Below are 23,517 nucleotides of genomic sequence, written 5' to 3' on the forward strand. Positions count from 1 at the left end.
CAAAGCATGTATTATTATGAAAAAAAAAGAAGTCTAAATATCAATAATCAACTATTTGTAAGACTTGTGAAAAATGCAGGGACGTTAAAAACGTTTCAACCGTCCCCAAGTACGTTGTTTCAACCGTCCCTACGTCACATGGTTTACTTCTAGGACCAATATTCTTCACAAACAACACTCCATCGCTGTTTAATGGCAGTTAAAATATTTCATAATTCCCATCCAAAACACCATAAGAATTCAAGTAGTCAAATAACATAAGTTTAAAAAATTCAACGAAAAAGTATGCGAGCAAAAAAGTAAAAAAAAAGCAAAAAGTAGGTCCGTCACATTATACTGCGAGATTTTTGAACGGCTCCTCAATACTACTGCGTTGCTTGCGGGCTCGAGCGCTATTGGTCCAGGATTCAAGAATGACTGACCGCATAGCCTGAGTATTGCGTCACATGTCACATACACAGGTATTGTAATTTTCAAGAAATTTGACTTGTTTTAATCATAAACTGTTTCAATTGTCCCCGTCCTACCCTACTATTAATTAATACCTGACTCTTGTACAATCTTACTGTCCACGTTACACACGTACCAACACAGGCATTCAACCTTAACCTGAATCAGAGGATCTAGTTATGATAGTTTTCCATCACATACGTTACTCTATAATACTATAGACAATAGTATAGAATAGCAATTTATTGAGATTGTAACAGCGACCGAGTTTATTAAAAATGCCAGTTACCGGTCGTTCGCTTTTGAATATATTGAAAACCGCTCCGTTTATACTATAGGTTTTATTTTATATTCTGTTTCTGTCACTCGTGTAATTGCCGTTGACCACTTTCCCCAGTGAGTTTCCCCCACTAAATAATAAATAGATATACTGCATTAATAACAATAATAACAGGTCCTGCACCATAGCAAGAGGATTATAAGTGGCTGCTTCTGGCTACCTATTTGTTGTTTGTTTACGATATTTACACCAACACAAACTAAGTATTTATGAATTCACGGTAGATATAATGATGAGGAACTAAATACCTACATTTTTTAACTTTTATTGGCTTAAAAAAGCATTTTAACCGACGTCAGGATTAAAAAGAGGATTTCACCAATTCGTTGGGGTCTTTTTTTAGTACGTTCGCCGTTTTATCTAATTTTTTTTATAACTTCAGAGTTGGTCCCATTGTCATAAGATCAGGTTGATATGATGATGGGGTCCTAGACAAAGCGGACAAGAAAAACTCCTAAAATTACAGGTGTAGTACAGTGACTTGAGTATTTTTTTATATTAGATTTAGATTTATTTATTTCAGGATAAAAATTACACTATAAACTTGCATCAATGTCAAAATCTAGTATTAGTTACTACTAGTATCTAGTGCTTTGCTCTTTGTCTGTGGATAACCTACATCACTAATAGTCAAATACTATAAAATAAATGGCTTTGTAACACGTAAATATCAATCAAACATACACGAGTAATGTCCTACCCATTGGTAAAAGATTTTTTTAGTGGAGCTTTACACTATTTGAAGAATCGGTGTGTCTCAAGGTCCTATCTTCAGTGGTTTTAGTGGTTTAAGTTGAAATTTGGTACACATATGTAAGTTTGTGACCCAAAGACTGCAACGTAAACAAATTAATTTTAAACTAGGGGGCCACTTTTGAGAAATGAGAAAATTAAAAAATAAAGATTTTCTAACTATACTGTGTTACATATCAAATGAAAGAGCTCATTGTAAGTATATCAAATGTATTTTTTTATAATTTTAGGATAAACAGTTTAGAAGTTATTCAAGAAAATAGGCAAAAAATGACCATTCCCCCGTTATCTCTAAAAACTGTCTAAAATTTTGAAAAAAATACACAAAATAGTTCTTTACCTATAGATGACAGGAAAACCATTAGAAATGTGCAGTCAAGCGTGAGTCGGACTTAATTACTTAGTTTTTGATCCGACCCCTACGGGTTTTTTAAGACATTTCACTCACGTTTTACATAAAAAATACATTGTTTAAATTGTGTAATGTACGGAACCTTTGGAACGAGAGTTCGACACGCACTTGGCCGGTTTTTTTCGTAATGGTACGGAACCCATCGTGCGCGAGTAAGACTCGTACTTGGCCGGCTTCTTTAATATATGACATCTATTTTAGTTTATAAGGTATAATATAACTTAGTTCCTCTTTACTCCAAGTTCGAGTTCAAAGCGTCTCCGTTTCGGCTTGGGCAAAAATTCTTTCGTATGTTGTTTTACTCTACACGTAGCATTTATCAAACCGATTTCGTGAAATTTTGTTAACATGTTTGATAACTGTATGGATTTTCTTGCCGCTCCAGTCATTTTCAAAATGGCGAGGTCTACATTTCACAGATCTACTGTTTTATTTTCTAGTCTCTACTGTCGGGTTGATCCTAAAACTGGCTTCGTGATAAGACACCGGACCCGGGTATAATACATATTATCAGCACAGACCGAAATCCTCGCCAGCGGTGGCACTCCCTCGCCCATTTCCGTGTTAATATCAGGCCCATTAATTAACATTCATATTTTGTCATAATTGCTACATTCTTGCTATAATTTGACCGTAGCAGAGAATATTTATTATTATCCTGCCTTATATACTTTCCGCACTGCGTTTTCTTTTATTTCTTATTACCGATTGTTTATTATTGATGTGGTTTGTGGCTATGGTTATATTATTATAATCATTAATGAAGCTGACCTCGTCCCGTTTTTTTCTTAGACTCTATGTATATTATTTGAATAGGTAGGAAAATGATCGGTTGTCGGGTGTCTTTATTTTGTTAACGTTATTAGGTCCCTAGTTAAGTTAAAAATATCAGTGAATGTGTTTGTTACAAACTGACTGTAGGTAATACATTACAGTTACAATATAGCTTAATGGCAATGCATTACCGAGCTGCGACAGCGGGCGGCGGCGGCGGCGGCGGCGGCGGCGTGGCACCTCGCCAGACCACATCCCACTCACTCCGTTTCAGTAATTCGCCACAATGCATGCATGCACTGCACATTATACCTAATTATCCTTCACTGGTTGGTCACCGTCCTGTCATAAGCGGAACCCTATTACGTTATTATGCGAGATCCGTTAACAAAAATAAAATATCACCAGATTAGAAAAGTCTAATGTTACGGAGTCGTTTGATTAGAGCAACTAATACTAAAAAATATTTAACTAAATACTTAGTCCACTTTAAAAATGTAAATGTAAACAAGGTTGGTTTACCAATAAAACATTTTTTTTATGTTACCGAATCAGTTTATGGACATTTCTAAGTAGGTCAAATTGTAAAAAAAGAGGTTAAGTTGTGTGGAAGTGACTAACAGCAAGCGCTCGCTCCGTCACGCTTAGGTCAATTTGGCACGAACGCTTTAACTTGTCGGACTTTACTGAAATTTGTAGGTATTTATTTTTATTCCAACTTCTTGTTTTAAAAAACGGTTCTTCGCGACTTCTACATTTAGTGGCTTGTCTAGTGTACCTACTCGTGGACGTTATAAAATGGTATACCGGTATCTTATACCTACTACCTATTATGCAAGTTCCACATGACTGAATACATCGTTCAATAATAAATGCTATTTATCGCGATTTTTCTGAATCATTCAGGGAGTGAAATTGTGTTGACTAATTATAATTATTGTGGATTTGAATTGGTAACCTATTCAATTAATTCTAATGTTGACGTATGTCAGTAACACGTTATTTTTAATTTTCCTAGGAACAGTTATAACCTCATATGCGCTAGTTGTCATTCATTCAGGGTTGGGCAGTATTTGAAATCCCACCAAAAACATTTCATGTAAAGTGTTGCCAAGACTAGGCGCATAAAGCTTTCACGCTAAAAAGCTATCAGATCCCGTAGTAGGTACCAAGACTTTAACTCTGTAAGTCCTAACTTTATAAGCTCTAACTATATACAGCCAACATCTTGGAGAAACAGTACGGCTTGGCCGTTTCGTTGTTGTCATTATGGACAAATTGGACAATCCCTTAATGACACTTTCAGAACTTGAAAGACTTGTGTTACTACTTTGTACAACAAGTCCACCGAGAGAGTGTTTATGTGACTGCAACGAAACGGCCAAGCCGTACTGTTTATCCGAAATTTTGGCTGTATACAGTTAGATTTTATAAAGTTAGGACTTACAGAGTTAAAGTCTTGGTACCTACTACGGGATCTGATAGCTTTTTAGTGTAAAAGCTTTATGCGCCTAGTCTTGGCAACACTTTACATGAAATGTTTTTGGTGGGATTTCATTCATTTTTGTAAGAGTTGATATACCAGCTAGAAATGACATATTCGTTTATAGAACCTACGATAATACAGGGTCATATAAACAGGCATAATTTTAAAACATTTTAACATTAGGTTTTTATAAAAGTTACGTATTGTTAGCGCCATTTATGTAGGGCCTATATAAATTATAAGTCAGGAATTTTATGTATTATAAATTGTAAATTTCTAGAAATTTTAAAGCATTATTAACATAATCGGAATTATTTTTAATGACCTAAGCGTTAGCGAACGTCTCCGATCCGCTATCCGTTTCAGTTGGGCAAAAATATTTTCTAGTCTCCGGCTGTCCTCCTGTACAAGTCGTACGTTTAACGCGAATTTTTTTAAACAGAATTTATTGAAAAACTATTAAAATCGCTCCCTTGTCACACGCGAGTCAAGAGGTCAAGAAACCGGTATATAAATGAGCTCTCCGAATATGCTTAGCATAGCATACATAGTAAAGGATCTTACGGTCGCGTTACACTGGTGTTTCGAGATCTCTACATTCTCTACACGCATACAAGTCGCCAATAGTTGAGAACTCTTTGATGATACTGTGACATCCGAAAACAAAAAGTCGTATGTGCCTGTAAAATTCCTATTAAGTACACAGAAAAAAATGAACCAAGAAAAAAAATCTTGAACGAAAATTTTAAGGAAGACCGACATAATCTTGAACTAAGAAAAAAGTTTTTGGCTCGAGAATTTATTTCTTGACTAAAGAATTTTTTTTCTTAGACCAAGAACTTTTTTTTGGTTAAAGACAATTTCGGTCTTCCTTTAAATTTTCTTGATTCAAGAATTTTTTGCTTGGTTTTATCAACTTTTTTTTCTGTGTATGATATGATATTTGCCTTTCGCCATAACATTAGACTTTTGCATAGCTAAATATTGAGAATAATTTATAAAAGAATATACTCTATTTTACTCACGTTACATACGTAAATAATGAATAATGATCAAACTTTTTTTGTGTTACAATAATACTATATTATAAAATATAATACTTTCCGATTATTGGAAATACCTCCACGGAAAATTTTATTTCTGCAGCTTAATACTGCACAATCCGGCAATTTTAATTTAATTAACAATACTTTGTTACATGAGAATACGATTCACATGAACGTCGTCAATCGAGTATGTAATGTAGTTTATAAAATAACAAACATAGTTTGCTCACAAAATACACATATGTTCCAAAATAGCTGTTACATACGAACAGACAGACGGAAGACCGGACGGACAGACGGACAAAACAAAACTGTAAGGGTTCAGTTTTTGCCATTTTGGCTACTGAAGGCCGAATGCCCGGAGCATATGACAGGTACGCGCTTCCCACAACGTCTCCAAGTATCTCCATGGCGGACGGTTTGCCCAAAGGTCGAGTTCCGCGAAGATATATAAGGTCAGAAGCGTCCAAGAGAGGCGCTTCTGTAGTGTTCAAACACAAAACTTTAGTACCTACAAGTGTCGAACTGCATGCATGGTTCTTGCAACTTCCAGAAATACCTACTTGCGAAGTGCTCGCCAGCGGCCTTCGCATTCAGACAATTTAACTGCTAATCAGGCTCGATAAAAGATTTTTTGTGTCAATACAGTTTTACGTTTTTTTTTTCTTATCTTTCTATGTTCGCGAGGTTCTACAGCTCACAGCACCTCCCTTGTGTTTAAAGTTCATCATCTTCCTCGCATTATCCCGGTATTTTTAGCCACGCCACGGCACAGCCTGGGGTCCGCTTGGCAACTAATCCCAAGATTACGGTTATGCGTAGGGACTAATTTTTACGAAATCGACTGCCATCTGACCTTCCAACCCAGAGGGAAAACTAATGCAGAGGGAAAACTAGGCCTTATTAGGATTAGTCCCGTTTCCTCACGATGTTTTACTCCATGGAAAAGCGAATGATAAATATAATTTCGTACATAAGTTTCGAAAACTTACGAGCCGGGGTTTGAACCCGCGACCTTCGGATACATGCCAAATTTCAGCATTCTAAGACTTCAGGAAGTAGTCTGTATTTTCTATGACGCGAATTTCATGTGTTTCGGACAGTGAAAATTAAGGTACTATAAAATGCGATGGCTACCGGTATCCTGCTCCCTTGAGGACTAGCAAAAGTAACTTATTTAAGAATGCCTTTAAGAATCGAGCAAGAATAATGACGTCTTCATCGTCGTTGCACGACACATGGCAGGCCGGTATCATCAAGGATACAATTATAATAAGTCAGCTTTTTAATAATAAGCGAAAAGAGCTAAGTGCCTTGAACGCTATTATGATTGATATTAGGAGAGTACTTATTCATAAAATTTAATACAAACCCGTGCTCCTGCGCTCCAGTCGAAATAATGTTTCGATTGACTGAATACGTTCATTCACTAACAAGACTGAACTTACCTTACAATTAGTTACACACATGATTTTTTGGGGGATGTCAATCGATTCTACTTCCCGTGGGTTTTGCAGGTAAGATAGCAATCTATGGTACGTTTCCTAAAAACTTCCAATTTGCGAATATAAATTGAGGCGCATACTGCGATTCAAAACGCCCCCGCCCCATACAAAAAGCGCTTAGCTTGTTTTGCAGCCCGCACGGTTGCGCCAAAATGCATGGAAAGATTCATGTAAATTAAGTTCGTTATTTACGCCGTAAAAATGCGTTTAAATATAAGTTGCCATAGGTACACGTTATATGTTATATCTCGTTATAATATAACATAAGTACTAATAAAAATGTTTATTATTTATTAGGCGATTAAAAAGATGTTGAAATATTACGGTTTTAAACTCGAATATTACAAAAATGTTACAAAAAATTGCGGATATCATATTTATTATAAATTATTTTTCATGCACGTAGCTCATAGCCTACCAGATAGATCTGACGCCTGGCGTGTATGATGTGAATTAGGCATAGATGTAGATCTTTAGAGAAAGATTTCCGACAAACAACTATTATGCCTAATGCCTGCCATACGTATATTCCTAGGTAATACTTAAAGGAAATAAGTTTATGCAAGGAAATTCCTTCTTCAATTCATAAAAACCTGTAAAAAGTATTGGCAGATGTTTCAATAAAATTCATGTAATGTATTTTTGTATTTTGTATTTCAAATACCTGTCACCAAAGTATTTTGTATTTTATATTTCAAATACAATTTAAAATGTATTTTGTAATTTGTATTTCAAATATAATGAAGCCAGTATTTTGTCCAATGCCAAACCCTGCATTCATTGCACCATATCCACGTGTGTAACTGAACTAAAAACTTTTCTTGTAAATTACGCTGCGTCTTACGTAGATAAGCGAACAACTCGCGAACGAGACGCGAAGCGGCGCGGCGGACCCACGGCGTTCGCGTTCGCAACGAGAGTTCCTACGTATATTTCTATATATGAGTATCAAAGGATTGATTAACCTCGCGCCGCGTCGCATCGCTTCGTGTTCGCGTGTTGTTCACCTACGTAGTACGTTACAGTTAAGATCAAGAAAATTTAAGTAGTTATTTCAGGCATGAGCTGCTACTTCCATTTAACTAGTTCACATTAAGTCTGTCTCTCTATAAGAACTAGTTGAGATTGTTCAGAAGCGTTATTATAATACAATGCAGCATCCAAGTATTCACTGAAGCCAAATGTGCATTTTTGAAAGTAGCGATGAAAAATAATAGGTATCTGAATAGATCGTAGAGCCATGGCAGGAGGCCAAAACCACCAGTCAGGACTTAATGTGGTGTGAACTTTTGACAGTGCCAAATGAACTCTAGAAAACCTATCAATAAAATCAATGCTGAAAGACTACAAGAAGACGGTCTTGGGTAAGAGCACGATAGACTTAACTTACTACGTACAGCTATTTGGAACATACAAAACATAAGCTGCACTCCAATTGTTTTTTACCATGGCGTGGCATTATTAGATAACAAATTTTAGAAATTTATTTAAAAAATCAACAATTAGAATATATATTAGTTTAGTTTAGTTTATTTATCACATTTATACAATTTTCACACAGGTAAAATATACGTACATTTCAGCTTGTACTACTTGTCGTATAATGATCGGTTTTTTTTTAATAATAATAATAATAATTAGAATTGAACATAAGTATAAATGAAGTTACAATTAATATTAACAAAACAATGCAAATAGAAATAAATTAAAAACGCTAAAATGTCACAATAGTAAAAAATAAAAATATAGAACAATATCAATACAAGAACACGAGAAAACAATGTAAATGATGTCAATATTTAAAAATAAATAATAAGTCTAAAATATAATAAAATAATAAAAAGGATTATTAAATAGGTCTAGTACTGTATAGTACGCATCAATGTCAAATAACTATATAACAAATTAATTAATCAATCAAAGCATGTTCAATATTTATTTAATTATTTGTATATATTCTTTTACGGAGTAAAGTTCCTTTTCCAACAAAAGGTTCTTCAGTCTGCGTCTAAACGTTTCTTCGTTAGTCTCATTTTTCAAGTCGGCAGGTAGGTGTTCATAGTATGTCGGCCCTATGACTCGTGCGTTTTTTGCTTGCAGTACTGTGCGACGCGGCACTGTCCGGAGTTTACCCGTACTATTAGGTTATATGAGAGCCCCACGCCATACTACCTACATAAGGTAAGGTGGGGTATGACTATCACTTGTATGGAATCCTCATACTGTTTGTCTTGCCCCGAGCAAAATAAACTATGTTAGTCTTATTCGACCTTACCTTAAATATTACTTATCAAATATAATGAAGTATATGCATGGAGCAAAGATATTTTATGAGAATAATAATACCTATAAATTGAATACAGGCATCCCTAGTGAGTCATTGTGCCGTTCCTCAACTAAGCACGTAAAGTTTAAAAAAAATTTTACCTCCACAATTCGAGGCGAATTTTACTTTATTTAGTAACAATAACTTCATTAATAAATAAATCTCAGTCACGAACGGGTAGGAATTAAACTGTTCCCAGTTATTATCGGAAAATTAAATTAGTTTCGGCATCATGACATGACCTAGGAAAGAAACGAATCACTTTCAACTCACTCACTCTAGACTATACCTAAAAAGCATACTTTAAACAATTCCTAATAAGTGTTTACTTACATTCACTTCTGTATCGAATCATTTTTAATGGTAAATTTCATTTTATGATGGAAATGAAAGGGATTCATTGGTGTATTCTACGAGTAAGTAAGTAAATGACAAACTTGCGTGCCACGTAAGCTCTTCAAATATACAATTACAGACATAGGCAAAATAATAGAGCATGAATACGTTATTTCATTATATTATGTATAATTTATGATTTTTATACTGGGGGAATAACAAATTAAGATAAATATTTTAAATATTCCGAACTTAAAATCGTATAATTATTTAACGGGTGTCCATTCGCAATTGGCCTGTTTTAAAAAAAACTACACTCGGTTGCAAAAAATTTAACAATTTCTGATTGTTTAACATTATTTCAATTTCTGTTAAAACTGTAAACGTGACCGCGAAACATTTAATACCATATGATAGATACGCTTTTCCTCCATATATTCATATCTGTGGCAAATTATTACAAATTATTACTATTAAATATTAACTTTTGAAAATACGTACGGTATTGTTGAATGTATCTTACAGTACCTACATAGCTACACAATGATGGATTACTAGGTAGGTTCTTCCTATTTATGAAAATAATCTTAGGAGACTGACTTTTCTATTTATTAATTATTATAAATTCTGCTTCGTAGGCATTTAATAACCTAGCTGGGTTTGTGCTAGCAAATCGCGTGGCTTACAGCGACTAGCGAGAACCACACGCGTGCTATGGCTTGTGGCAGCTTTGGACTAATCTTGAATCTTTGTTCTAGCCAAGCATCTTGCTTTACTTGCTGCGAACAATGAATCTCGAAATTGCGTTATCTAACCTCTCTAACGCTATTGCATATTTGAGCGATTGGCCTCTTGCAAGCGAGGCGCCTTGTGTCAGTGTGCACGTAAATAGATAAAAACTCACATACATACAAACATGAACGCTGAAAACATTACACTCTCTTTTTTGGGCAGTCGTGTAAAAAGTGACAAAATTGACAGCAACTTCTAGACCGCTAGCCAGGAACAGATTTCCATGACCAATCGCCTCCCGGGCGATAACTCGTATGGTGGTTAACGGCTATGTATGATTTATATATAAACCCTCGTGGACGTCAGCTGCAACGGAGTGCCGTTGGTGGTATGAGGAATAGCGCCTCCCGTTTGATACATACTTTGTCAAGATGATAGTTTAGATGCTATTGTGAGTAAAAAAATCTTCAGCCGATTGTATCGCGGTGGTAAGGCCGTGGTCGCATAAACATGTAAAAAAATTACGTGCCATACCGGTCATAGGCGTTTCAATAAACGCCTCCGTTTCCACGCAAACCCAAACTTGGACCCAAACTTGGACCCGGTCATGGACCCGGACCCGGATCTGGACATGGTCCTGGACCTAACCTGAACCAGGACCCGGACTTAGACCCGGACCCGAACCCAGACCCGAACCCGGACCCGTAAATGCTACTAGAAAAGTGGGTTAGATTATGTTTTAACTGCGATCCTCACAGAACCGAACTGCTATTAGAAAATTGGGTTAGGTTAGAACTGCGATTCTCACAGAAACGAAATGCTACTAGAAAAGTGGGTGGTTTTACCTCCTTTTCTACATAATTAGGCAAAAGATGCCGTCTTTATCATTTCATTGTATGGAATCGTGCACCACCATCAATAATTTTTCACCGGCATCCCACATGGAAGTCGGTTTTTTTTTTCTTAAAAAAAATTTCATTCATCATCTAAAATGTGACGAAGTATCAACCGGGAGGCGATGACTGACTAAATTTTTTAGCCTGGCCCGCGGTTTTGGACAGAACATGTGTGCCTACTAATGTACCAATCATGTTTACGTTGTGAAGATTGCCTACTCTTGGTTGATTAATTTGAGTTTTGGATTATTAGACGTTTACTTTACCGTACCTACATAAAAGAAATATTATCAGCAACATCAGTAAAAATCAATAAAAATCGTTTGAAAACAGGCTGTTAAGCTTCAAAACGACATATGTACTTACAAACACTAAAATGCAGTGGTCGAGTGCAAATCGTCGACCAGCCATTAACACTGCAGCTTAGGGTTTGAACTACATATGCTACGAGTACCTACTGTATGTATTGAAGTGTTCTCCACTCTCAACGGTTCTTAGAACGCGGCCTTGCCATTTAAAGTATCGACTATTCTCTCAATAGTCGTCCTATTGGTCACAGTCGCACACAATTCAGGCGGCACAAACCACAAACATTGATTTTATCCGTCAATGTTGTTTATCAATAACCTGTCTGAGAAACTTCCAGATTGGATTAATTTTGTTATATTTGTAGAGCAGTAAGGTATACATAAGTACCTATAAGTAGTATTGGCATCGCAATCCTCCAGCATCCCCAGCTCGAGAGGCCGCGAGAGGAAGCATGGATGCATGAATAAATAACACCCGGGAGCAGACTCACTCCTTTCCGCGCCAACTTTATCTATATTTCACTAAATACGAGTATGTACCTACGCACATAGACACAATTTAGAGCTGCTCTAGTTCTATCGTGTGAAATATTAGATTGAGATCATAGCATTATTAAGCAAGTACATACTTACCTACCTTATAATATTTATAAGATATTGAGAAGTTTATTCCGAACTGTACTCGCATTGTATTTATGTAATTCAAAGGTTCACAAGCTCTTTGTTCGGTTTGAAACCTCACATCAAATTAAATACCTAAACAGGGAGAAATTGAAACCGGGGATGACTATTTATGACTTCTAGTTCTAATTAAACTTCTAACTACTTCACTCAGCAAGCTTCGTAGCCTAAACGCGGTGCTCGAAATGCAAAGTTCGAGATTATGTCACCAGTGCATAATAGTACATTTCGATGCTAGTGTGGAAAGTATGTCATTTCTTCACGAGTACCGAGATATCGAGCGAAGAATGACATTTCCGCACGTGTATCGAACGACGTTTTTTAATACAGTTGCGAAAAAATAAGAAAAACAACAAGTAAGGAATTTTCGCAGTGAAAACTTTTGACAATATGAAGAGGTGTTTTTTTTAGCTTTTATTCGACTAGAATGGATTTTGTTATTATCATTGAATCCACTTCAATGAAAGTTTTTTTTTTCAAATGCATGCATAATACAGAAACAATTGTAAATATAAAACATTGTACTATTATTACCTAAGTATCCTTATTTACGATTATTTGTGTATCGTATGTTTATAAACACAATATCGAATGTTTTAGGTGGCTACATTACATGTATAGGTATATGTACTTTTCGTTCGAGTTTTTTATTATACCTAAATATGATTAAAAATTCGTAAAAAATAAAACAAAAGGGGAATAAATGTGGTTGAAATACATCAGATTGTGTCAAAATCTATTCAATAATGTTAAGTAGGTATCCACAGAGGAAAATTAGAACTACGTTCGTATGGAAAGGCGATTTCGCCCAATCGTCTACTTCGCCAAATCGTTTTAATTACCTACTTAGATCCGTAATTAACATAATTTGGATAGCATTGTCTCTATACGAATGCATGTTATGAAAGTTTATGATTTTTTTGCTAATCTTTATTCTTATTTATATCTATATTTCTATGTATATAGTAGGTATATAGGTACAGGGTATGCAGCAACCTTTATAAATTGCTATCTCGACTATCCCCAGGCTCATAATTAGTTAGAGAGGTTTTCTCTCCAAGGCCGCGCGGCTCTGGCGAGGGACTACGATGGAATAATAAAAATGAACTTTACTGCAATATTTTCTTAATGCAAGCCGCGATACGCTTAGAGATACTTCAAAGGATAATGCCAAGGTTGCACCGCACCGCTTGCACTTGACCCGCTGTAAGCCCGAGAAATCATGCTCAGAACAGATAATACTCTATTGATTTAGTTTCAGTTTCAATACTCGTACTTTCTATCTAGTTATACAGCACTTTTTATGTATGCAGGCGGATTTAATGTTACAGTTGAAATGCAAAGAGAACCGTTAACATTAAGAAAATATTAAATCAATGAAAGAGCACACTAAAATAGTACATTTGCACGTGTATCGAACGACGTAAAACAACAAGTAATGAATAAAAACTTGGGAAACTTAAAACATGCTTGCAGTAAGAAATAACGCCTCTTCTTTGACAGGCGTTTCGGCAGCTATTCCTACCTCTACCTTGCATAACTATTTCGTTCAATTCAGATAACTTATTAAGAACAGTTTTTCAATATTCAATATTAAAAAATAAACGTGTTATAATGATGAAGAGGTAAGTAAAAAAATATACTTTTCCCCTCACTAGCTCGGAAAGTTGTCGTTAATCCTTCAATACAAGCGGGAAAAAACGCGTTTTATCCACTAGTGGGGAAAGTAATTTGACCTTGGATGGGGCGTGTTTAAGTAGCTTGACAGATAACAAAACGTAAAACGCTCATGATAATGGTTCGTTCGATATTAATTATCATTAAATAAATGGTTTGAGAATCTAATAAAAAATACCTAATTTAGCTTTATTTAATGATTTTATAATATATATAATAAACCTTAAAATTCCATAAGAAACGTTTGTTTTTTTATAATGATGTTAAATATAATTCTGAACGCACAAGTTGAATCGATGCAATTTCAAAACGCATCGTTGACATTTCATACATCAGAAATGTCAACATTGTCAACAATTTTTTTACTTAAAACCTTTTCTCATCGACGCGCGTAAAAATACACAACTTCCAGAGTTTTCTGTTATAATATCGTAAAGAAATAAGTGATTCCAGTGATGAAGATCATCTAACGCCTGTGTATGTTGCACTTTCCTTGCTATAGTGAGGTGAAAAGTTTTATGCTACACACGGGCGCAAATGTATTTTACTTCTCGTGTGTTGAAACACTCGCGGGTAAAATACAACTTTGCACTCTTGTATAACAAATAACTATTTCGTATTCTTACATTAACAGTAGGTTTTTATGTAGATTACGACGTTTAAAGAAAACTAATATTAACACTCATCAATAAGAAGTCGTGAATTGGAACAAGTATAAATTAAAAAAAAATGGAAAAGTAAAAAGCACTAGTTCGCGAAAACCGACTTTCCGCACGCTAAACAGCTACGTAAAGTAGCACTTTTTGAGCAACTGTATTAAAAAGAATAATTATGTGCGGTAAATATGTATGTTTTAATACCAAATGTATTTTTTATTAAAAAAAATATCTTGTCAACAAATAACGGTGCGAATATAAATATAGCATACTAGCAAAGTTATTTGCCTAAGTTAGTAAGAACGACGCTTATCAAGACGAAGTTAAAAATCGATTCTGTACCTATAATTCTACGCATATAATTGCATTGATTGCAAGGTATGCATTAAAATTTAATTACAGAAAATTTAAGTGCTACCTGCTAGTGGAGAAAATCCATCTTCGTATTTGTCTACCTTTTACATCACCAATCAGCCGTCATAGAAAATGACGTGTAGGACGCATCGGCCCGGACCCGACCCGGTCTAGCGGGTTATCCTTTATCCTAGAGAGTTATTAGAGCAGATCATAGATAGTTTAGGGAAACCAGCCCTTACTTAACCGACTGGATCCGCAACTATCGATTATCTTATCTCATTAGTCTCACACAGAATATCGTATGAAGATCGACGTGCTTTGCGCTACCCCAAATGTAATAGTTATTTGTGCAACAAGAGAGGAAAGTTGGTTTTAACTTTGCTCTCGTGTTGCACATATAGTTTTTCACCTCAGTAGTGAGAACATATTAAAGGTTAAAATGTATTTCGAATTACACAGAATAATACAGAAACAAAAAAAAACGAATTTGTAATAGAAGTATGAAGTGGCAGTTCATGCCCTTCACTAAATTAAAAAGCTACTTTGTTTCACTCCCTGGAGTAAGGAAAGTCGCACTTTCCTCACTCCAGGGAGTGAGGAAAGTAGGCTTGTCCGAGCTGCTGAGATGAAAATGTCTATTGTTTTCTTCAAAATTGCCGAATGTCCCTTTGCATCGATCGTAATTCACAGTCAGCCCCCTGGGCGAAGTTAAGTTTCCAACAAGCACAAAACAGCCTCGCCAGGGCCGTTTGTTTTCCATTGTTGGCCCTGTTGGCATCATAAATATTTAATGAATTCGATTCATTCGCCTTCAAAGAATAGCAGAAACTATTTTCTTATCGATGATCTAGATCAAGACAAAACGGCACCCACTCGTTTATAGTACTTAGGTATTACGAGTAGGTACAACACAACACTATCTAAGTATTAAGCTACCTTAAATACGACAAGTTTTGGTGATCTTATTCCCTAAATAATTTATTTTTAATTTATATATAATTAAATAATGTACATATAATAAAATGATTTCAAAAATTTGATTAAGATATTGATTGTCACATATGTAAGTGTTATTTTTATTAAATTTAGATTTAGATTAAGACTGTTTTTTTTTTTTATTAAAAATATTTTTAGTACTAAATACATATTAGAATTTAAAACCGAAAGTTCAGCGTAGGATGTAAGAACTCAAATTAATATTGTTTTCAATCTGACTCCACGAGACAGGCATAGCCTAGTGTGGCAGTCATAGGGTAAGAAAAACTTGTACACTTTTTGGCAAATAAACTAATTTTTTTTTGAATATTTATATCAAGTAAAAGAATTTACTATATGTAATTTTGGATTTCGTATGTAACATTTTAATAATTTGCATAATACTTTAATGTCAAGTATAATGAGTAAATATTAAGTATATTGCTAGACCCTTACAGGATTCATGTATGAAGTAGTTTTAAGAACTGTATACTAATATGAGTGCAATAAACAATTCTGATTCTGTATCTATACTTGTACTTAAGTACTCGTCACATAGGACAAGATAAAAAACCTAGAATGTAAGTTAAAAGGTAAACCAAGAAATTAGGTATTATTATAATCATAAGAAAAGCTTAAAGGAAACGTTATACCAGGTATACCAACGGATTTATTTAACCTCTACGTTATTATATATGATAGTCTAATGAATACATCTAGTCTGTACTTTATGCACCGTAGGTACGTTAAAGTGACCTAATTATTACAAAGTTGGTGACAACGGTTAAGTATGAAACTAAAAATAAATAAGTGCAATGCAAATTATAATTTATATAACAGCGTTTTAATCGAGTTTAATTACTATTAAAATGGACCGAATAACACTCAACCTTTCTTTATTAAAATTAGCATTTTCAATAAAAATTAACCATCAAAATTCTAGATGATTGTTGTTGTAAATTAAAATGTCATATGGTGTTGTTATAGTGTCACTTTTTGCATAAGTATCGAAAGTAAACCTATTTCAATGGCGTACTTAACAAATGAAATTTGCAGCTGTTATCCACGCCCCTCATACTCGTATGTCGAACTTTATATAACCCGCACAGAGCGCTACCACAAATACAGATAGGTACCTACTAAATGACAATACTGATACACTTATAAGCTGCAACCAAAATACTTAATGTTATTATTATTACTGACGATGAAAATAGGTTAGTACCTGTTTTTACAAATCGCTATTCATTATTTATTATTGAGTGTAAATAAACACCATATTTATATGACATGATAACCATATGATTTCATAAAGATTCATTACCGAATGATAAATATGCATTTACGCAATAGTTAAGTATTTTCTCTTAACACATAGAAGACATGTCGCACATAAAACATAAATTATTTATATTATTTAGTTAATTATTATAACTCTCTATAAATATTATTAACTAAAAATACTTTACCCTGTAGCATGACGTAGACGTGGCACCGCCCAATTTATTCGTCAAACATGAATTTTGTGCCACAAAACATGTTAGTAAAGTCACACTGAATAGAATCGTTCAACGGTCCAATGTCTGTGACGAAAAACCGAAATAACAAGAACGTTTTCAAATAAGTTCAGCGTAACGATCGCGGTCACGTGCATCAATGCACGTGCGTTGTCATTCGCGTGAATGAATAAAGTGTTATCTGTATGCAGTTTTCCGCGAGGCAATGTGGCAAGCGACTGCGAGTCGCTGCCGGCGAGTCACTCTCCGCCTAGCTGTCAGGGATTGGGGGGTGCGGCGGGGCGCAGGGCGCCGCGGGGCGCCGAGGGGGCGCAAGCTAGCGGAGCGACGAGCGACGAGCGCGAGCGGCAGCGGCTAACAGCGACGGGCGTGCGCGTCTTGCCTCCCGGCGGACTGAACTGTAGGGCTTCAGTGGCGCTAGGGCGGCGCGCCCACGCTCGATACCGCCGCCTTCCTATCGCCCTCCCACGTTGCAACTACATTATTACAACAGATATATTTCTTATATGCATTCATTTTATTTCGTTTTGACCACGACTACAACAGTAAACAATCCTGTTTACTGTATTGTTAAGTACAAACGTGCTAATTCACGCTACAAAAATAGAACTAACTACTTACTTACATCCTGCATTGGATAATATCTAAAAATATATGTTGCTTTTTTATTACCTACTTTAAAGTAATGCGATAATTATGTAATAGGGTAACCACATAACAACTTCACTAGTTTATGTCACGAGCAGTGACATTATTAATATGGACGTGCGTTAAGACATTGTTTAACTTTCAAAACAAGAAAATGACAATTCTTTAGACAGTTAATGAGCAATCTACCTTTAACACAGTAAACAGTACAAAGATGTATTGTTTACGATATACCATTGACATTACTAATTATTAAGACTTCCAAATTGTAATTCATATTTAAATATGAGTATATTTTAATGAATAGAATAACACTGTATTTGATAGAAAAAATAGACTTTTTATTACAACACGGCTGTTAACGATCTGACGTCAGCACTGTCAGCAGTTACCACCATTCAGTAACGAGGCGATTCGTGTACGCTACAGAAATGTACGCGGCCAAGAGCATGTCGGGCCATGCTCAGTGTACATTTCCGCAGTTGCCCGTCCGAATTGAAAGGGATTTGTTTACCAAAAAACTATGGACATAATAAGCAAAAGGGAGTAGGTATCTTCCCTTCAAATAAGTAGTTTCATTGAAAATTCATCCCTTAAGGTGCAGTAGGCTCAGAAAACGTTTTAAAAAAGTCCTAGCGCTTTTTTGAATCACAATACGACTGCCATAAATTTAATTAGCAATATTGAGGGTTTCCTCGAGGTACTGATCGGATCGGACGTATCGATCCGTATTCTGTACCCCTAGTGTCAATTTCATTCGATAGCGTGACGTGACGCACGCGTTTGCGTTAAGTGTCATTTTGTATGAGATTTTTAGTTTTTAAAACGTCCCGCTTGGCGCGCTGTACAAAATCCCATATAAAAATAAACATAACGCAAATGCGACCGCTATTGAATGAAATTTACACTAGGGGTTCTGAGTATTTGACTTTCGCTCGATAGAAAAAAACCGGTCAAGTGCGAGTTCGTTTAACTCGCGCACCGAGGGTTCCGTACAAACTTTCAATTTTCTCATGTAAATAGAATCACGAAAGACTTTTGACCAGAAGTATGTATACTAATCGTAATTGTGTACAGCGCCATCTATCGGCAAATTGGCTAACTAATTTGCGCGACCTGTATGTATGTTGGTTTTTAAGGATACTTAATTCTTTATCATGTGAACCTATTTCAACAATGTTTGTTTTATATGAAAGAAGGTATTTTTAGTGTAATCTCATCTCATAGACATTTCAAGTATGAATGGACAAATGGGCAAATAGGCTGAAATTGTAAATTAAATTAGAAAATATTTTTTGATAATTCAAAAAAAAAGTTTTTAAGATAGAGGTGTGATTATATTTTTCCTGTAACATTTATGATAATGTAAAAATTTGTAATGTATGATGTGTAAAAATGTCAAAAATTTTCGTTGGAAAACTTCGGAGATAAGGGGGGAGGGGCGAATGGTATTTTTTCACATTTTCCTTCATAAGTCAATTTTTTTTCACTACTAACTAGACTTTGACTTTTTGCCCCCTCTTTATATTGGGCATTTCTCATAATTAATTTAAAAAAAATTACACTTCCAATGTGTTAAGATTAGCGCTGTTCACAACTATTCCAAATTTCAAATCGATAGCTTCAGTAGTTCTCGAGATATTTAGCAATGTGACAGACAGACAGACGGACAGAGTCGCACCATAAGGGTTCCTTCTGTACCTTTTTGGTACAGAACCCTAAAAATTACGAACGTGGGTATAAAATGCACTTCAAAAATGTGTAACAAATTATGTACAAAAGCTAAAAACATGAAAATTGTTTCTAAAAACTATCATGTTTGAGGGAACGTATCGATTGCTTTTTTTTATTTAAACGTACAAAAATTTAAATACTATAAAAATATATCCGCGCTCCCGGGCCTGCACTTCTATCTCGCTCAACGAACTAACTGGGCCTTAAGGTGAAAAGGCGGTTGAAAGTTTGTAACGGAAATTATATTGGTATACAAGAAAAACAATGTCAGCTATTTGGAAAATTCGTCTTCTAAGGAGGGTTGTCACGTTCATAGAATTTCCACATTTTCACACAAAGTTAAATAGGTCTATGAATCTACTCTTTAAAGTTTTTGACAAACCGCGAGCTCTCAGTTCGGGGCGAACTACAAGTTATACAAGTACCTGCGAAGGTCACCAATTATCCACTGCTGTACTGTTATAATAAATAATAATAATAAAACATATATATTTTCACCTCACAAAGGATACATTTAACGATATTACGTTTTAAATAGAGTAAAGGACAACTTAGATTTATAATATCCTTTGTGAGAGACTGGAGTCTGAAGTCTGGAGCCTGGAGTGTGTGTGTGTGTTAGAAAAGTAGGGGATTGAAAAAGTATTTGTGTGTCACAAGATGGTAAATATGCCATTTAATGTTATTTTACAAGATCCTCCAATTCATCGTAGGTTAGTCATCAGCCAGGTTGTAAGTTTGGACTTACATTCTTTGAGTGTTAATTTATAAATATCAGTAATTTTGTTAATTCGATTATACAATTTAGGACTCAGGTAGTGGAAATGACGACCAGAATGCTTCATTCTATAATTATGCACTGTTATAACTAATAACATCAACAATATCAACATTCACTACAGAATAATTCTAATAATAATAAGAATTCACTTCATCAACATTCTGTTTGCAGAAATCGCGAAGCGTCTGGTTGACGTAACTGGTGACCGAAGAGCTGGCGGCTTTCTCGCACAACGTATCAGCATTGCGATACAGCGGGGAAATGCCGCCAGCATCCTTGGTACAATGCCTCAAGGGCCTATTTTAGATTTAAGCTAGTTATTAATTTCGTTTACGTAGTACCACTGTATATATCTTGTATGTAAATGACATTCACTTAACTTTGGAATAAGGTTTAAAGATTGTCAATGAACAGTGTACCAGAGTGGACGATGGAGCTTTTCCATGACATTATTGTAATTAATCTGTCGACGATTAGTAAAGCGAAACTCGTCAACAACCTCGTTAATTTGTAATTCGACACGAATATTTTTTAGGGTTCCGTACCAAAAAGGTACCAAGGAACCCTTATGATGGGACTGTCTGTCCGTCCGTCCCTCCGTCTATCACATTGCTAAATATCTCTAGAACTACTTAAGCTATCGATTTGAAAAATGGAATAGTCATGAATAAGGCTAACCCAGACGCATTGAAAGTGTTATTTTTTTTATTAACTATGCGCTGGCAGCCTAGTGGTAAGAGCGTGCGTCTTGCAATCCGGAGGTCGCGGGTTCAAACCCCGGCTCGTACCAATGAGTTTTTCGGAACTTGTGTACGAAATATCATTTGATGTTTACCAGACGCTTTTCGGTGAAGGAAAACACCGTGAAGGAAACCGGACTAATCCCAATAATGAATCATCATGTTTTTTTTTATTAACAATGGAAAATGCCGAATATGAAAGGGGGGCAAAATTCAAAGTCTGGTTAATAGGTCAAGTGGGGTATCGCTTGAAAGAACTCAAATTGTACATTCCAAAACTATTTCTTATCATTTATATAGTGAAAAAAAATTTTTTTTGAAGGAAATGGTAAAAAAATACCATTACCCCTCCCTTATCTCCGAAGTTACATAACATTGATATTATCATAAATATTACAGGAAAAATATAATCACAGTTCTGCCTTGATAACTTTTTTTATTAACAAAAAACATTTCCGAACTAAATTTGCAATTTAACCACCTTTGCGGGCGTTTATTATACTTGAAATTTCTATGAGATTGCACTACGAGTACAAACACCTTCTTTCAAATGAAACAAAAACTGTTGCAATCGGTTCACATGATAAAGAATCCCTGAAAAACCAACATACATACATACAGGTCGCGCAAATTAGTTAGCTAATTCGCCGATAGATGGCGCTGTAAACAATTAAGCTTAATACCTATACACAGTCACAATAGAACACTGTTTGGTCGACGTGACACTCAAAGGCCCACAACGCCCCAATAATAAATAGTACCTATACTTTTATTAAAAAGTCATTACAGTTACATGTCCTCATGTAAGTATAATCTCATCTCATGTTACTACATGAGATATGTAATTAAGTTTGTACGGAACCCTCGGTGCGCGAGTTAAACGAACTCGCACTTGACCGGTTTTTTTTATATTGGTTTAGCTCTCTTGTCCACTTTTGCATATATAGGTAAATCATACAATCTCCTTTTCATTCAATTTATTAATGCCTTTAGAAGCAACTTCAAATTTTATGAGTAAAAGGTTCTCAATTGAGTCGAATGTTTTTACTTATTTTTATTTTTGAACGTCGTTTGGATATTTATTTTTTATTACAAAGATAACTAGCTGAAGTACCCTGCTTCGCTCAGGGAGTTGACGTGAGATTGTGTGGTAGTTGTAATGAAAGGATAAACTTTAAAATATAAGGGGTACAATTTTTTTATTAAAATCATATCTTACCTACTATTTCTATTTACAATACTTGTTTATTAACAACATGTCATTTCGTTGTAAGTATATGTATAAGCCCTGAGGTATATAGCTATGTATTTCCCGAACATTCCACAACTTTCTAGAATATTCCGGGATGTTCCCGAACATTCGAACCCCACGACGAATCTAGTTTTATATACCCCTATCTATAGGTAACTCCATCCATACAAAAAAGACGAATGATCCACAATGTTCCAGAATATTCCACAACATTCTAGTGTTCTGGAATGTTCCACAATGATCTGGGATGTTCCCGAACATTTCGGAATATTTTGGAATGCTCTCGAATACTCTCGAATGTTTTAGACTGTTATAGAAATGCGAAACTTTCAGCCATTATATCTTTAAAACTACGCCCTTCAGATAAAAAACTTGAGGTAAGGAACCTTCTTCATGGAAATACATAAAAAGGCTACGAATAGTCCTCAATGTTCTAGAATATGCCCGAACATGGCATGGAATATTCTCGAATACTCTTGAATGTTCTGAACCCTTCTAGAAATGTTTGAAATATTTTTTTTGTACATTTTATCACAATCTATTCTGAACTTTCATTTATTAACTTAAGGTTTAAAATTCAAAAACAAAGCAAGTTTCTGGTAGGCTAGAGGGCGAAACTTTCAGCCCTTATATCTTCAAAAGCACACTGTTCAGGTAACAGGTAACACGGGAAACTTCTTCATGGACGGGAGATAGAGGTAGAGGGTTACCAGTTACCACACCGTATAACTCCCATGACCGTACCGGGACTCGTTTCTGAGTTTTAGCGGCACGCACATTGTACACTTTCTTTTATAATATAATAATATATTGATTATGCTTCCATATTAGAGTTAGACCAAACAAAACCTGCAGAAATTTTGAGAGCGCACGCAGTGCCAGTGGTATTTATTAATACGTCATAATTTAATAGAAGTTTGACGTTTAAAATAACACCTGCACTGCGTGGGCTTTCAAAATCTCTGCAGACAACTTTTGTCAAAATCTACTTCTGGTGATTGGAGCCGTCAGACCCGTAAGGTTGAAGTAATGGAACTTATCAAATCATTTAGGCTTACATACTTTTACCATTTACAAATCACGCATTTGCACATTTCCTGTATAGGATAGAAATTTTCTATAGGTAATGTCAGTA

At 35.3% G+C, this 23,517-nt stretch overlaps 2 protein-coding genes across 7 annotated transcripts in view; one reads left to right on the forward strand and one right to left on the reverse strand.

Annotated features, from left to right (window-relative positions):
• LOC134754895 (CD82 antigen-like) overlaps nt 1–17,664 on the reverse strand; it is a 99,319-nt gene extending 81,655 nt beyond the window's left edge. For 4 of the 6 annotated variants that reach the window (XM_063691365.1, XM_063691363.1, XM_063691364.1 and 1 more), the window contains exon 1: nt 17,180–17,662. The gene's annotated coding sequence lies outside the window, so the exon portion shown is untranslated. Of the gene's footprint in view, nt 1–17,179 lie in introns of all 6 variants that reach the window. The other 2 variants (XM_063691360.1, XM_063691359.1) reach the window with 1 other exon arrangement.
• LOC134754840 (uncharacterized) overlaps nt 1–23,517 on the forward strand; it is a 193,962-nt gene that overhangs the window by 132,609 nt on the left and 37,836 nt on the right. The window lies entirely within an intron of this gene.

The sequence above is a fragment of the Cydia strobilella genome, chromosome Z, assembly GCF_947568885.1.
Source record: "Cydia strobilella chromosome Z, ilCydStro3.1, whole genome shotgun sequence".
NCBI classification, from domain to species: domain Eukaryota; kingdom Metazoa; phylum Arthropoda; class Insecta; order Lepidoptera; family Tortricidae; genus Cydia; species Cydia strobilella.